The sequence below is a fragment of the Parasteatoda tepidariorum genome, chromosome 4 (genome assembly GCF_043381705.1).
Source record: "Parasteatoda tepidariorum isolate YZ-2023 chromosome 4, CAS_Ptep_4.0, whole genome shotgun sequence".
Lineage (NCBI taxonomy): Eukaryota > Metazoa > Arthropoda > Arachnida > Araneae > Theridiidae > Parasteatoda > Parasteatoda tepidariorum.
Genome location: NC_092207.1, coordinates 70,607,175 through 70,623,144, shown reverse-complemented (window position 1 = coordinate 70,623,144; position 15,970 = coordinate 70,607,175). Strand labels below are relative to the sequence as shown.

General features: G+C 28.4%; 1 protein-coding gene across 3 annotated transcripts in view; it reads right to left on the bottom strand.

The window, feature by feature from the left end:
- LOC107442546 (ankyrin repeat and fibronectin type-III domain-containing protein 1-like) overlaps positions 1-6,044 on the bottom strand; it is a 35,110-nt gene extending 29,066 nt beyond the window's left edge. Inside the window, exon 1 of one of the 3 annotated variants that reach the window (XM_071180016.1) lies at positions 5,944-6,044. The gene's annotated coding sequence lies outside the window, so the exon portion shown is untranslated. Of the gene's footprint in view, positions 1-2,816; positions 2,888-4,818; positions 4,972-5,943 lie in introns of those variants that run through there. The other 2 variants (XM_043051465.2, XM_071180015.1) reach the window with 2 other exon arrangements.
- Positions 6,045-15,970: the final 9,926 nt, after the last annotated feature.

The window sequence follows — 15,970 nt, the reverse complement described above, 5'->3', positions numbered from 1 at the left end:
ACAGTGGGATTCAAACATACTACCTCCATTTTACATAGCGTTTGGTGGATAGGCAAGGCTGCATAGCTACTACCGTAAAACTAATATTAAAAAAAAATTCCAAGCATTTGTTTATTTTTACGCATAGATTTACAGGCTCGTGGTTCTTGCTTAAAAGTACGATTTGTTATAAGCCCTTGACAAGTAGTAGTATGTTGTTTTAGTCGCCCTAGAGCTGCACAAAACATCCCTGAGGATGATCCGAAAACATGCCATCGCAATTTTGATCCACAGCAGAGGAGGGGATGGTTCCCCTCTGTGGTAGCTTGACGACCTCCTCGCGAAGTCGAGCACAAAGTCGAGTCGGTGATGCTTCACTTTGGTAATCTACTGGGAACAGTGCCTTAACGATCAAACTACTGCAGGACTAAGATCTTGTCAAGTTGAAGAGCATATAGTTTAAGTTAGAGATTGACATTGCGAATATGTATTGATTGTAGTGTGGAGTTTGCGAGTTCGAATTTCTACGTATCCCTAGATATATATTTCTGATGTCTTCCTCTTTATTGTTCTATCTGTACTTATTTCGACGTAACAAGAGCTTAACAAGCCGAACTTTGTAATTAGCACACAATGCATGTGTTTTTGTAACAATAAATAAATAAATATAAAAAATAGATGCTTCCAGTATTGTGGTTAGACTCGAACTCACTACCTCAACGCTTTTATTTCAGGATGCTGGTACAGCCGTGATGCGTACTAGTTAAGCTACTGATTTAGTTTATCACTATAAAGTATCACTATATTTACAAATACACATAGTTTGTAGATTTAAAGGTTAGTGGATCTTAGCTTATATCTTACATAGGGAAAAAAACAACAACTAATGGACGCAAAACAAAATTAACTAGTGTTTACCAAACAAAAGATAAGTTATTAAACTAGACATTTTTGTGTCATTTCAAATTATGCTACTGTTAAAATTACCTAGCTTTTGGTCAAAAATTTTACCACATTTACAAATAAATATCATAGTAAAAAATACCATATTTTATTACAAATTGTCAAATAGCATTACCAAATCACTTCGAAAAATATTGCCATGATTTTTTTGGATGTTGCCGTAGAACCAGAAATACGGTAAACTTTACCATATTGTCATCAGTTTTGAACATACTTCCTTTCTCAGTGTATATAACAACAAACTATCAAACTCTGCATTCTCTTAAGAGTTTTGTAGTTATTAAATTTAAACTTTTCTTTTTAAATAATATTAAATAATTGTTGCTGAACATAAATTTATTCTAAAAGGCTTTTACTTCTACTTTATTCCTTTGACCTGACTTTTGCAGCATTAAAATTTAAGTATGAAAAGCATTTTATGTAAATGAGTATACTAAGAGATTAAAGTTTTCTACTTTTTCCATTTTCCCGGAAATCTCTTTGAACAATATGTCCCAATCGTCGTGAATATTGTAACAATACCTATATATTGCATGGGAATAAATAATAAAAATAATATAAATGCATCGAATTACTTATTTATATCAGAAGATGTCTAGCCAGATGCTGTAGAAAAAAGAAGTTGCCGTTATAAAATAATCAGAAAAAAAAACTAAAATTTTGTCTTTTAATATTTTTAATCACTCATGGGATATATTATCCCACTGGTAAGTACGATTGGGATATATTGTATCAATGGTAAGTACGATTGAGACAATATATCATACAAAACAAAATGTGTCTAAATTTCTTAAATCTGTTACTAAATAGGTAAAAAGTATTACTTAATAAGAACAAACATAACTACGTGCACCACTTTTTCTTCTCGGTACGGAAATAGCGGAATAATGGAATTAACGGAAAATATGAGCATGCATGGTGACGTAAAAAACACCTATAGTTTAAACCCGATTATTTTTTAAGATATATCAGAAACTCATTTAAAAAACTGTTTTACTTTCTTGGATATAAGAGTTCTCATTAAGCCAAAAATGAACTTTCCAAATTAATTCAGTTCCAGAATAAAAACGCACGTGATGAAGGCACTCAGGAATGATACAAAGAACACTTTTTTAACGTTTTAACTTCACACAAATTCATCAGAATTTTAATGTTATGAATTCTTGAATACAAGGACTTACGTTAATTCAGAAAAGACTGTAGAATTATTGTGCAAATGATGGGACAAAATATCGTTAATTGAATTGCATCCAATAGAAATGTGATACTTTTCTGCATTTAAAGGTAATAACTCGAAAATTTCGTAAATATATTTTTGGTAAAAATGTTTCCACACTTGTTTGAAAGATTGGCTTTGATTTCGAGTCATTCCTTGTCAGATCAATAAATATTGGTGTCTCAAGAGGAAGGCTGTACAAAACTAACAAATTTGATATGCTATGAAACTTAGCACTTCTAAAGCTAAGTCAATAAATTACAATAAAACGTAAACCTTTTTAGTCTCCATGAGCGTAACGTAAGCTTATTTAGTCTCTATTTTGATGTATTTGTTTATTGTGACAAGTGACTCAGCCTTAGTATTGTTCAACTATTTTGGACGCATATTTTGTGACATTTAAGATCAAAAGAAAAATCAGGTCAGCTTTATACTTCGACCTAGAGTCAGAAAATTCAATTGGGTATCAATTGAAAGGAAAATTCCTTTGCTTTATGTTGGTACTTGAAATTTTCTTTTACTGCAATTTGAAAAAAAAGTTACAGCCAATTATATGCATGCAAGTTTATAATTTTTTGAGTGAAAATTTAGCTCTTTACGTGTTCAGAAATAGGACAATATTTAAATTAAAAATCTAAGAATTGGCAGAATTACTTACTTCATTATGTGTGTCTATTGCACCAAATTTAATTAAAATCAAAGGGGGGTCGTTCCAAATATAATTTCTCTGCCATAGAATAAATTATAAACACACATTAAAATTACAGTGTATACACACAAAGCTATTTTTTCGAATCCCATAATTAGTACCATATAGTTTCATTTATGAATATATATATTAGAGGTTGATTTAAATAAAGGATCCTAAGTCTAGGTTAAGTAGAATGTTAAATGCAGAAGTGGATTTTGATTAGTAGGAAAATGTTTTACCTTCATTAAATACATAGTCTTAGTTCTTAGATTCATTAATTTGAACAGTTTTTTTTCGGTAGTATAATTCTAATTACAAAAATTTTTGGATTGAATTTAAGTAATTAAGATTGCAAAACTGAATAAAGTAGTATTTTGGAATAATACATTTTGATAAAAGAAATATATAAATATAGTGCATCTTTTTTTTTTCATTTTATATTTTTGCACTTTATAAATTTCGACAAAACTACTCAGAAACTGTGCTAATAACATATTTATTGTTCAAAGTAAAAACTTAAAAAAGACTTGTGATCCCTGATAACTTAAATACTTGTTATTTATAAAATGAAAGAAAAAAATGCCAAGTAAAATGTTTTTATAAAAATTTTTTCAAATGCAAGAACAGTTGAATATTAATTTTCATGCATAGTTATTAACAAATATAAAAGATTGAAAATGGGCAATTATTTTTAGAATAGCGTTTTGTTCAGTGTTTAGTTCAGTATTTTAAAAATATAGTTTTGCCTCATACATATTTTTGTTTTGCATAATTAGCGTTCTTTTAACTTGACTTTTTAGTAATAAAGTTTGTTTCATAAGCAGATAAGGAAGATTTATACATGTCCTTTGAATCAAAAGATGTAAAATATTTCTTAAAAGCAAACATTCCTTTGATTTTTTTCTTTTTGATATAGTCCAATAATATAAGCATTTACCAGCTCTTTTCCTTGAAAGTATGAGAAAATTTCATAGAATGTGAGAGCTTGTATTAAATACATTGAAATTACGTTGCTGTGGGAATGAATTGGTTTTCTCTTCAAAAATATAAAAAAAAGTGTTTCTTAGTTTCTTTATATTGAATTCAATTCACTTAAAAGTAGCCTAAGCAATGTAAATTAAATAAAACTTAGAACTATTTTAACCACAAAGAAAATAAGTTTACATGTTCTTTCTGGGTGATACTCTAGTATAGCAGTATAATTGTATACAATTTTAACTACTAAAACGCTTCTAAATGTATAAATGTAACTATTGAAATACTGAAAAAATATGAAAAAATCAGTGTTAATTTAAACTTTATTTTCATAATTTTTTTTCAAATTATTTTTATTGCAAACAATATTACATCAGAAATACATACTCTATTTGATTTTAAGGCACATTAGTTGAAAATTTAATAAATATAGGATGCATTCTGTATTAATTAATCTATTTGAAGATGATCAAAAAAAAATTTTATGAGAAATTTTTTTCCAGAATAATTACTAAATTTTGGCTAAGTACAATTATTTAATATGAAAAATTTAATGGTCATAAAAAAATAAACTTTTGCAATAACAATGAATATAAAAAAATAATATAAAAACATTTTACAAAATAAATTTTTTTTAAGATAAATAAATATGAATTGTTTAAAATGCAATGATATTGTACTTCAAAATATATTTCTAAGAAAATGATTTTCATAAAAGGAATCTATGCTTAAAGCGAATGAATATATTGGAAATATTGGGAAAAATTTTGAACTTTACTGGTCAGAACTTTCTACTAAGCAACAAAATATATTTATCGAATTTGTTACCAATTTTCCCAATCATTTTGTTTTATCAATGCTTAATAAATAATACTAAAATATGAGTTTTGCGTCAAAAATTGAATAAGGAATAATAATTGACACAAAATAAAGGAATGCATATATTCACTGAAATCATGCTGAAATTTTAAAACAAGTAGAATAAAATTCTTACCTTTACCGTCTGATGTTGAAATAATATATTTGCTCAAAATATTAAACCAATGAATAAACCACATAAATTTTCTATAAAACAAAGTATCCATGTGTTTACGTATAAGCTTAACGCATTAATTGTAAGTCGTCATGATACCACGCAGTCTAGTACAAGAAAAAGATTTTTAATTCTGAAGAAAACCGGATGAACACACAGAACAGAGAGATAAAGCAGAAGGAAAAAAAAACTGATGAAAAGTAATAAACATAATAAAAAAAAGTATTAAATTAGCGACAGGACGTTGTCAATGCTGCCATGTTTCCGCTGGCGTTAAACGTAAACCTTAATCTAAACTCAGTCAAAATCAGGTTACTTGATATCCCGCGCAGCTGGTACAAATGAACATTATGTATTTCATTTCAATAAAGGATATATTGTGGTTTAAAATTAAATTTTTAAGACTTACGCAGCAATGTTTGTTTTTTCTAGTTTGTTGGACCATTAAATATATGACTTTTGATGTACAATAGATTAAAAGATGATAAAATAGTTGTAAGATGAGGTTTGGGTTCTTAAATTCTTCTACAATTGTAAGAGTATATAGACTTGTTTAAAAAAAACATATTAATGACATATAAATTTAAACATATAAATTTTACATGCTGTAAAATATGCGCAAAAAGTGAATTATTAGAAATTATTACTTCTTCATTATGTTCTATTAAAGATATGAGATTTAAAGAAAAAATATAAGTAAAACTGTTTTTTCTTACCTTATTTACTTTAAGAAATTGTTTCAGTATTTTTTATATACATTTTTTGAGCAGACGGAACACCGGTGTTCTATATATATATATATATATATATATATATTCNATATATCACTCTTTCTTGCGAATATAATCGTGTAAGCTGATGAAAAGATTATATCTCTTATTTTCCGGACTTTTTAAAAAAAATTTGTCCTTTTTTTCGGAAATTCCCCCCCCCCCCATTTCTTGTTATTTTTATTATTATTATTATTATTATTTTCCCTTTTTTCATGGTAGAACAACACACTCACACACATAAATATGCAAATATTAGTAAATAAATATTAGTAAATAAATAATTATAAGTGAATATTAATAAATAGATACTTACAGGGTTGCTGCGGGACACGAATCTGCTACTTCTACGTTTTCATTTCAAGAAGTAGGGACAATCTCAATGTGTCACAGTAAGGCTACTGATTTAGATCTAGCCTTGTCCGGGTATTTCTAAATTAAAAATACACATTTTATTATAATTTTAAAGTTTGGTATATGTTAGCTCTTATAGCTTACACAGTTTACAAATGACGATAGACGTTTAGATAAAACTACCTCACTTTTTGGCGTTCCTATAGAACCAGAAACAACTTAAATTTTACCATATTCTGGAAGTTTTGGTCATTGTTTTGTTCTCAATGTTAAATAGGAAAATTTTAATCTAATTACTGCAGCGAATTTTCAGGAAATTATGGTTAAACTTAGAACTGATTTTTCTGAGAATTTATGGTTTCAACAAGTTTTCATCATACTATGTGGCTAAACTAGCATAAACTGTTTTAACTGTGTAGGAACAAGATTTCAAAAAGCACAAGACTTTCAAAAAGCAATTTCAATAGTTCTCAGTGCGTCATGGTTCTATCAAGCAGTTCGTCGCTTATTATTGGGAGTATTATAAGCTTATTTTTTAATTCAAAGCACTATTTGTAAGTAAAATAAACCTTTTTATACTTGAAGTATAAAAAACAAGATAATGGAATTACTTTCTTGTACAATGAGAATCCTTAATCCTTAACTATAATATAACTTATATGTTTTTTAATAATTTCCTCTAATCGCCACGTTCGCAAATGTTTCACTATGAAGTCGCTTGTAATGATTTGAGTTTAGATACACTAGTGTACTAAATATATACTCCATAATGTCATTTAAACACCAAACTAAATGAAGGAAGCAAGAAAACTCTGGAAAAAAATGAGATCAATTTAATGATGATTTTGTTATGATTTTTTTATGAAGAAAAATGCCATGAATAAAAATGTCATAAATAAAAAACTCAGCAGTTTTTTAACATGAAATAAGAAAACGACAAATGAAACATGAAATTATGCATGCACATTGGTCAAAAATTTTGAACTATATTATTTAAATTATTATTTTTTAATGTACTAATACATTTATGAATTCCAACACATGAGATAGTAAAAATAAACAATTTATCAGAAATTGTGCAGTAGTATTGTCAATTAAACTAATTTTTGATTTCTCAAAGCATTTTTTATAACTGAATTTCTATTTTTATTTATTTATAACTAGCCATATTCAAATCGCATCCTATCAAATAAATCATAATACTTTTTCTTTATTATCCATAACATTAATGATATGTGTTCCTTAAGGGTATCCCCTTTCTTGATTATATTATGGGACATAACATAATCAAAGAGAGGATTTCGCTTAAAAAAAATTCTAAAGGCTTATTGTCAATGCAATTTGAAAGCATGCCTTAAGGTAAAAAAAATGTGTAATAGGAACAAAAACTGCATAAAAGGCATATTATGTTAGAGCTAAACAATACTTTTCTTTATTTTAGCTTTTTTTGTGATGTAAAAACAACAAAACTAAGGACAATATGATGTATAAGAAAGCATAAATAAAGGTTTTGTTTTTCGCACGGAACGAAGTGTATCAGAAAAGGAAAAAAGTTATTTAACATTTACAAACATAAAAAGAAATTAAAGAAAAATTTAAACCACAGCTTTGTTTTTGATGACTTTAAATTTTGATATTGAATTAAAATGTGAAGAATTCTTCGTTGATACGTTTTGGTTAGATTTAAATAACACGTTTGCAAGTATGTGCTTGCACTTCAAGAGGAGAAAGACATGAATATCCACACATGTGACCTATGACACATGTGTGGATTGGCTCGTTTATAAGGAAAATAGCATGTTAAAGTAAAGCTAAGTTTCTCCACATAAGTTAGAATATGTATTAATGTGAATTAATTAAATACATCACCGTATCGTACATCGAATTTGTTGCAAAATGACGTGTTAAAGTGGAGCCAAGTTCCTCCGTATAAGTTAGAATGTTAATTAAAGAGAAGTTAATTAAATACAGTGCCATATCAAATTTGTTAAAATTGAATTCTTTCTTGTGAACATCTTTTACTGAACTTACATTTATTATTTGTAATTATTTTATTGTAACCTCTATATAGTTTTGCTTTGTGTTCCTAGCAACTTTGATGAATAATTAGTTTGTTTATGTTCTACGTGACTTCATGTCTGTGTTTATGTTATGTAAGAAATGTATAGCGCAAGAATTGAAATCCTTGTGAAAGATTCTTTGTGTAAGAATATAAAATGTGTCACTAAAGAGAATTGATAATTGACAGGATCGGATTACTTGAAATAGAATAGAAAGAGCAGTTCCTAACGTAAACAAATGCCACGTTTCAACAACCAATCAGTATCGAGATACTCACATTATGTTACTTGCAGATATCCCATTGGAAGATTTGTATTCCCATTCCAAAGAAACGCATTGGTTGATATCTGCAATCGATTGATCATTAATTGATGGATTACTAATGGACAGGTGGATTACTAATGGATGGATTACTAATCGTAATATGAAAGTGACATCAGTTTAGACTTCTTTATTCAACTTCAAAGGAAATTTAGTTTTTTTAATGTTTACTTTAGAATATAAATAAAGTTTCCGCAAAAGTGTATGGCATTTTGATTTAACATGCTTCTGTATTTTTAACTGTGATTATTTTTAAAATACTTTAATTTTATTCTACTGAACATTTCAATTTAAGTCATATTACGATAAATGAAATTTAATGCATTCAAATTCTGAGGCGCGTTTTCTAATTTATATTAAAGTGAGAAATAGGATTACAAAAAAAAATTCAAAATAAAATCGAATTTTAATTGAGGAAAGAAGTTACAGTTATTCACACTTAATTTGAGAAGCACTTTGCATTGATTAACTTCTACAAATTGACAATTTATTTACAAACTAAACTATTAGAAATTTTTCGGCAAATGGTTAAACAACAATTTATTTTATTGCTATTTTACATTATACAAACAAAGCTGTCAAACAACCATAAATAAGACTGTATTCAAGCTGCTAGCAGTGAGAAAAGCTGTTTATTACCTGCTTTCTCCTAATACGGTTACAAAACCAAAACTTTGTAACACCAATTAGGCCCACCTAATGAAGCCACTTAGTTCCTTGCACCTGAGTTCATGCTATTGTCGAAAGGGCTAATCTGTCAATCTCATGATCAACACAACGAAAGTTCGAGTCCTGATGTGGTTACCACAATATTTTCTTTATTCCGTTCAACACTTGAAAAGTTTCCAGAGTCCTGCACCCCCCCTCCAATTTGTGACGCTGAACTATTAGAGTATGATACTCTCATTTTCGCATAGATTGCAGCACCATAAAGCTGCTTAACACAAAAATGTCTACTATTTCCTTTATCCTACTACAGGCGAAACAACTAAATAAACGAATTAAACCGCATTCCATGATTTATTTCATAAAACTCAACTCAACCACAACCTAACTTCATTGTCCATTACCTAACAAAATGAGCCTAGCTCCAATTTCCAGTTAAATTAAATTTTTTATGGTTTTGAAACTATACTAGTAGTAAATGGTTAAAAAACTGTATAGTTTTTATTAATGTTTTTCTAACCATACGAGTTGTAAACGGTTTCAAAACTATAAAGGTTACAATGTTCTTTACCGTAAATTTTAGGATTAATTAGAGGGATAGTCTGCATCCGATTCAGTAACCGTAATTTTAGAATGAAAATTGTAAGTGTTATTAAGTGGAAAGAGCGAATTTATTTAGCCTATTTGTTTTTAATACACAATTTTATTCTTATATTCTTCATTATCTTCCTAAATTCCATTCATATATAATTAATATTTCTTTTTAAATTTATCACCAATAACTTAATGATATTGAAATGCTAATAAATATTTAATGATATAAATTTTAAGCAATAAAAGTACTATTTTAAAAGCTGATATGAATAGTTTATTTACTTCCGACTATAGGTATATGTGTCAACGAAATATTTGAAATACCTTTAGGGCAGTCATGCATAAAGTATGAATTATCAAGAGGAAACTTTTTTTTGATGTAAATAAAAACCTCTTTGAAAGGATTGAAAATTTTGATTTATTTTTTGTTGATGTTTCCATCATGCATTCTAAGTCTCATGTATTTTATTTCAAAGTAAATATTCATCATTTTTTAAAAATATTCAGAGATGTCACTCTCTTTTGAAAAGCCTTTTCACGAGCTCTGCTTTTATGTATTTCGATTTAATTTTCTTTTATCTTTTTTTTCGTGAATTATTTTTAATGTTTCACCTGAGGACTAAATACTTTCATCAAGATTATGAAAAGATTTTCTGGTCATGAAGTGACAGGTATTCATTTAATTTATTCCTTTTATATGCTTGTAAAATAGATTTTTTAAGCTATAAAATAAAAATAAAATGCACATTTTTGACGATAATGTTATTTTGCTCATTTAAATTTAAGCACGTAATGTTTTCATGAAATTTTATTAATTATCTTCGAATTTCTCATAGCAAAAGGGCGACTAATTTTTACTTTATTTTATTTACTTATTTATATATCTTATGAATTTTTATGCCCTTGTAGTCATTTGAAATAGTTCCAATGGAACGAAATGTAAGCCGTGATGGCTCAAGGGATAGAGCTTTCGTCTTCCAGTGAGGTAAACCTGCTTCGAATCCCAGCGATGGCTGGTCGATGCAAATTTCGTTCCGGCTTTCACCAACCACAGAGCTGACATAAAATATCCTCAGTGTAGATGGATCATGAGTTAGAGTCCCTTTGCCGACAGGCTAATCGTGGGAGGTTTTCATGATTTTCCTCTCCATGTAACACAAATGCGTGTTAGTTCCATCAAAAAGTCCTCCAAAAGGGGAAATTTCTCCCAATACTTGATCCAGGGGTTCCCTTATCTTCCGGATTTTGTTCAAAATTGCGAGGATGCGGAGCTGAACATTGGTAGCTGTAAACTCAAATTTGTGTCAGTTGCTCAACAACCTTAATAAAATAGATGGAAATGCGAGAAAAATAAGAAAAAGTACGAGTGACATAATTTTATAAAGCAACTTTTTATATCCATAAGACTGTGCAACATATTAAAATAAATAAATAAAAAAAAGGATACCGTTAATTAAACGTTATATCTGGCGCTATCGCATACGGATATAAGGGATGAACACGTAAAAGATGGAAAAATATGATTTGCTGATATACTTTTTGGTTACAACACACAATTTTCACTTCTTCTTAATTTTTTTTAATTAATTCAGTTAGCTCGAAAAGGATTCTTACGAAAAAAAAACATATTGAAAACAGCGTACAAAATATATCAAACACTTAACATGCAATGCCGCTCATGTTAGTCTACAAAATACATGACTGAGGGAAAGTTTTACAAGCCCAAACATTTTTTTCGACTGCTTATTAAAGAAAACATGTAAACGTACCTATTTCTTATATGTCCAAAAATGATGTTGTTAACATTGTATCTTAATCAACGCTTTTATTGTAAGTATAAACCTGGAGTATTAAAAGTTATTAACAAAGAAATATTGATGGAATAAATGCAGTTGAAAAGGGTTCCTCTACAAAGTGTAAAAATGTAGCAAAATAGCTCAGAAACAAATAGTATATGTAGCTACTACAAATAAAACAAATAATAAATATAGCTACTATAAATGAAACAAATAATAAATACAGTCTTACGAATTTTATACTTATATTGAATTTCAACGATAAACGAATTTTATAATTGTGCTCAAATTTTTTTTAACTCGCTTAAAAAGTTTTCAAGATATAGCGAAATGCACAAAAATTAAAATTAACATTAAGGGGTAAAAAGTTTGGATCGTTCTCCTTACCAAACTATGAGGGCCATATTTCCCAGATTGTGGCTACCCCCTATATTTTGGAAAAAAGAAATCCGAATCCAATGAAAAAAAGGCATGTTTATTCAGAGAAAGTACGTTTTTGTGTTTGATTTTTTAACTTGAAATATTGTTCGCTCTAATTAATTAGCATATTTGAGGTCACCCCTCTAAACCATTAAGATAGAGTCCTAAAACGTGAAGATCCGATCATTATATTAAAAGTTATTCAGAGTGTTTTGTTTTTTATATTTGGAACGCTGTACATCTCAGTGCAGAGAATTTTAGGAGATTTTATAAGCGAATTAAGGTTTCAGCCAATTTTCGAAGCAAACATTTTTTACTACTGAATCAATCAAGGCGTTATGTATGACCTTTTAGACTGATTCTAAGGAAACAGATTAATATTCAAAGCCAAATAATGTGTATTATTTAACATACTATGCAAAAAAGTCATTTTCAGAAAAATATTTCAGCAATATTCAAATTATCAGTCAAATCAAAATCAAAGAACTGGATATTCCATTCTCTGTTGACATTTTTAGAATAAATGTTGAATTGTTTTCAACTAACCTTTAAAAATTAAAACCAAAATTAGTAAATATAAGTAAATTGATGTTTGAATGTTGAGAGATGAAATGAAGTACTTAGACTAGAATATTGAAACCTTTGTTTATATTCATAAAAATTAAAGTGTAAAGTTAATTGCAACTTAAAAAAATGCGAATGACAAACTAAGTTTTTTTAATTTTTACAATGGATTCAAGAAAAAAGTTTATTGCTAATAAAAGTTAAAGCTAAATAAAATTTCTGTCACTTACCATGCTTTTATGAAAGGACATATATTATATGACTTTATAGCACCATATTAAGCCAGTATCAAGAAGTTTCACGTTATCAGAAGTTCACGCACCATATTAAGTTATCAAGAAGTTTCTGTGTTCCAGATGCAAATTCCAATTCTATTTATCTGCAATTAAAATGTTTTTTTCAAGAATAGGAATTTTTTAAAAACTTTCGAGCTAATAAGTGCTATAATTTAATATTTAACTTCTTGCTTAGGAAACTTCTTATTGATAAACTTAATTTAAAATTTACTCTAATCGTAAGATCATGAAAATAATTTTTAAATAATTTGTATAATCAGACAGTTTATATAATAAAATATTCTGATCACTTTTTTTAGATTAAAAACTCATCGGAAAAAATTGGCCCATTATTGTATACCAAAAAAAAAGAAAAAAAAGAAAAAAAAAACCTAATTTAGAACGGAATACAAATTTTTATGTTTTTTGTAATTTAAAACTAAACTGTGTATAGTATTAAGAAACTTAACTTTAAAATGAAGTACCATACTCAGCATTTAATTAAATAAAAATGTTGATGTTTAGGTTGCTATTTTAGCAAAATTTCCTTCATATTTGAATGTCTAAAACTGACATAATAGACAGCGATAATACGCGTTCATTCACATAAATTTGATAACATAATCTTTACATATGCATGCACCTAATAATATTCACATACATAATAATATACCTTATACTTAATAATATGTATAGATATATGATTGTTTTTGAGGTCGATTCGACTATTTTTAAAACTGGCTTGATGTAATATTTGATGATATCTGAAAACGCTGATGTAAGCCCATTCACTCAAAATTTTTGCATGATTCTCGCCCTCAGCTATTTGTCCTTTCAATCAAAAACTTAGCCACATTCGATACTGGTCTCTCGTATAGGGTTGTTTGAAAAGTAATTTTTTTAATTGTATTTCCTCACAGAAAATTCAAATTAAGCTCCATAATCATTATATATTATGACAGATGATATGTTCAACGCTTGCTCGCGAAAAAGTTCGATTGATTTCAGTTCTTGAATGGTGCTCTTTTAAATATGGAAAGTAAAAAGCAGCTTTTTCGGCATGTTTTACTTTTTTACACTCGAAAAGGTAAATATTCTATTCAAGCAAGAAAAAACTATCCGATACTACCCGATATGTATACTACCCTCCATGGCACTACCCGATATGTATACCCAAAAAAAACTACCCGAAGGTGAATTGACAGTAAGCCACTGCCAAAACTGGTTTCTAAGGTTCAAAACAGTCTCAAAGCTCAACATATGGTTTCCCAGTGTTCTTAATATAAATAATTCCTGAAACAGCCCGCTGTGGGCCAGGAGTGCCATGAAGGTTAAGGTTTCACAATTTCGAGATCAACGGCATGATTGTAATAATGTAGTTGGCATTGCGCACAAACCACCTGTACTCCCCAGACAGGTACCCATCGATCGACTGGTACCCATTAATCTTCAAGACGTCACTGGAGATCATTGTGTTTTTAGGGCAAAATTTGTGACGTCACTGACGTCAACAGACGTCACGATTTTTGTGCCAGTCGTCTCTGATGTTGCGTATTGACGATTGTGATTTTCTTCTAAAACTTCAAAAAATAATCAATTTTTTAAGGGCGTCTCTGGGGATGAGAAATGAGTTGTCTACAATGTTTTTTTTTTCGATTTCTGCAAAATTTATCAGACGGTAAGCCTTTCACTCCAAACGAGGTGGTCAAATGTCCCTTGGTCAGTTTTTGTGCCAGAAAAGAACAAAATATTTTTGAGCATGGAATCACGTTACTGCCGGATAGATAGCAAAAGGTATTAGACCAAAATTGACAATATGTAGTTCAATGAAATACTTTTTCACTATCAGAAGAGCCATCTTTTATTTTAATTTAAATAACGAAATTACTTTCCGAACAGTCCGATAGAATTTCAAAGGAAACTGACCAAATCGCAAGAACTTTTGTGCAATTCTTGTCTTAGGTATTTGCAAATTACTGAATTTATTTAAAACTTTCCTGAAAAAATTAAAGCCTATTTTATAGTAAAAAACAGTCAATATTTAATGTTGTTATTTTTCAACTCTTCAGTAAACACACAAAAAGAACGAAAAAAAAAAAAAAAGCTGAGTCGTCACTTTAAAAGTTTAACTATAAATGTATCACGGAAACTTTACTGACTAATTAAGATTCAGGTTGCAATTTATTAATAAAATGTTTTCTCTTTTTAAAGAAATTACTTTTACTTATGCGGAACAATTTAGTTGTAAATCAATTCGTAAAAACTTCTGCTTGCAAAAAGACATTTATTTACTGAAAGAAGTTTAAATAAATTAAGAGAACTTTTGACTGTTTTGATGCATTTTCAATTTTTTTCCCCTCATTTTGAACGAGGAAATTCAATTACCGAAGAAAAAATTCTTAACCTTAAGGAATAAAAATGTTTTACATTAAAAGCTTAAAATTGAAGTCATTTTTAGTTTCATTGAAAAAATACTGGCGTTTCAAATCTTGTTTTCTTTAAGAGTTGTTTTATCAACTTGCGACTTCATTTATTTTAAAATCACGACTTAAAGTAATAAATAAAAAAAACGGGTTAAGCGTGATTAATAAAACAGCTAAATGTTATTTATGTGTTAAATGGAGTTTCTTTTTTAAACCAAATTAAAAAAGTGTATGCAGCAAATGTTGCACGTCATCTATTGTTTATAACGCAAAAAAATTAAAGTTGATTTCTGACATTTTTGAAAACTAGAGATGCGATTTGATATTTTTTTTTATAATTTCTGAAAATGCATTAATAAAAGAAGCTAAAGTTATTTATAATATTTTTCTAACTTTTTTCATCATTACTTGCATAGATTCATTAGTTTCATGACTTGTTTTATCGATCTTTTAGCCCATGACTTTAAATCTATTTAAAAGATTATCATTATTATTATTTTTTTGTGTTTTACTTGTTAGTTTGTCTACCAGCTAAACTTTATTGGAGGATGACACGAAAACATCTATTCCTTGCTCTCTATGTAATCTTCGAAAGTTATTTTTCTTAATTTCAAAATTTAAAACAAAATTGAAATTATTATGAAATATACACTGTAAAAAACTGTGGAATAATACCTATTCAAATTTGGCGTTGAAAAATTGTAAAAATTCTGTGCATGATTACTTTATTTGAAGTTAAGTCTAGTGTTCTCACACACTTCTAAGCAACACCACTAATTGATAAAACGTGCACCATTCTCAGCTGTTTGTTTACTATATATGCATACGTAAACCAGTTAAATAGGAAAGACGGATATCATATATATATA